Raw genomic sequence first — 2006 nt, forward strand, 5'->3', positions numbered from 1 at the left:
TGGTGTGTGTGTGGGGGGGGGGAAGGGGCTGGAGTCAAATACATATGTGCATAAACACAGACAGACAGACAGACAGATGCACACACTGCTTCCCAGCAGATCTTATGGCCTCTGGCTTCCTTCAGAGCCAGATGGAGGAACAAAGCTACAAAGCAGCCCAGGCTGGTGTATGACTTAGGAGGGGCATGCTGGGTGCACAGGCAGCACTGCCTGGCAAGGGAAGAACGGCTGTATTTGGGGACAGCCTGCAGGCGTCTACGATGAGGACTGGCTAGAATGATCCAGTCCTCAGGTCAGAGTGACAGGCTGGTTGTTTACCACTTGACGGGCATGGGCTTGCTCCAGGAAAAGAAGACAGCATAGCACACATAGCAGGTTCCCAAGTTTATTGGGAAATGGACAACCAGAGGCCAGAGAGGCACAGAGGGAAGCCCCCCACCCCCCTTGGGAAGAGAACGCCCTGCAGCTGTGGAGGGACAGCTCCATTCTGGCAGCTGGTCCTTTTCAGCAGAGCAGTGGCTGTTGGGAAGGGCCCAGTGGTGTATTCTCAGAACACAAGGGGAAAGCCACCAAGCACCGCTGGCCTCAGCTGGGACGGGGGCGGTGGCACATTGGGCAGATGGGAGGAGCTTCCTTGGCTCTCTTCTCTGGCCACTTAGAACCTCCCCTGACAGATGGAACCTCCTCCACAGGGCGCGCACAGGCCGGTGCTCACTGCCACATTCCCAGTGCAGGGCGCGCTGCAGACACTGCCCGTCACGGGCCTGGAGCCAGACACACAGAGGTCCCCACACACAACCCCACCTCGGGAGCTGCTGACACCTGCAAGAACACAGACAAGGTCAGGAGCCCTGATGGATGGCCACCCCAGCCAGCCAGCCTCCTTCCTCTGCCTCATGTGATGTGTGCAGCCCCCAGATGGCCACAGTGAGCCTTCAGTTCTGAAGGCTGAGGCTGTGGAGGGAGACAGCCTGAGCAGCCCTGGACTGGTCCTGGCTCTGCTGTGCAGCTGGGGGCACATCCCTCCCTCTCTCTGGGCTCAGCTTCCTCACTTCTCCAAGATGGGGATTATACTGAGTGAAATCTGAGGTCCCTTCCTGAAGTGGCATCTTTCTCTCTCCATCTCATTCATGCGGTGAGGTTCTTCCTGCAAGCTAATTTCAGTCTTTCCTGCTGCATGAGCAGTTGTGTCCCTTACTGGGGCATTGCTGGGAACACTCCCCGCAGACCTTGTACAGCCACAGGCAGCGAAGCCTGTTGTTGCTAAACCCACAATTTCCCTTTTCAGGATTTAAGATACTTACAGACATTTATAGCTCCAAAGCCTTCACACAGCCTGGGTGGGAAAAGATGGAGAGGAGAGGAGGAATGAAATCAGAGCGAGAACATCAAGTTTCCCGTGGGCACCAGAATGTCTCATCCAAGGGCTGCTTCTGATCTACATTCATGCCTCAGTGCAGCTTAGAAAAATGTGTCTTTTGGACAGAAAAGAGAGGGTGGAATCTCATTTGCTCTCATCTGGCTGCCTCTGCAATGTACATATTTAACAACCATATCTAGAAGTCCTGGAATGGTCAGCTTTGAGGAAGGAAAGTCCTCTTTGACATGGAAGGCCAACGGTGCAGTTTGAACAGTAACTACCATAGGCTACAGACTGCCTAGATGCAAGGGTATGGCTGTTTGAAGAATTTAGGGATGTTCTGAACTGAGTGGCAAGATACTTAGGTTCTAACCCAGAAGGATCCTGGATTCACTGGGGCTCTGGACAACACAGTGCCATCAGCCTTGCACGAGAAGGAGATATTTCCCAGTGCCAGGTCTGTTAGATGAGACCTGGGAGCCAATTAGCCAGGAGAAGAGCCTGGGACCATTTGTGGAGTGCCACAGAGACCAAAGGGAGTTGAAAGTGGGCTGGCTTATGCAGAGGAGCGAATACAGGGTCTGGCTGGCTCACCTCTGCTCCTCGCCTTCCAGCAGGCGCCTGTAGGTGGCGATCTCGATGTCCA

The 2006-nt window shown here is 54.5% G+C and overlaps 1 long non-coding RNA gene across 1 annotated transcript; it reads right to left on the reverse strand.

Annotated features, from left to right (window-relative positions):
• Positions 1 to 526: 526 nt before the first annotated feature.
• On the reverse strand, positions 527 to 2006 carry LOC117284942. Its single transcript, XR_004515977.1, has 3 exons — positions 1955 to 2006; positions 1305 to 1336; positions 527 to 822 (listed from the first exon to the last, which is right to left on the reverse strand). It is a non-coding gene; the product is annotated as an uncharacterized LOC117284942 (long non-coding RNA).

Source organism: Fukomys damarensis, unplaced genomic scaffold, assembly GCF_012274545.1.
Source record: "Fukomys damarensis isolate Sample0158 unplaced genomic scaffold, DMR_v1.0_HiC HiC_scaffold_18930, whole genome shotgun sequence".
In the NCBI taxonomy this organism is placed as follows: domain Eukaryota; kingdom Metazoa; phylum Chordata; class Mammalia; order Rodentia; family Bathyergidae; genus Fukomys; species Fukomys damarensis.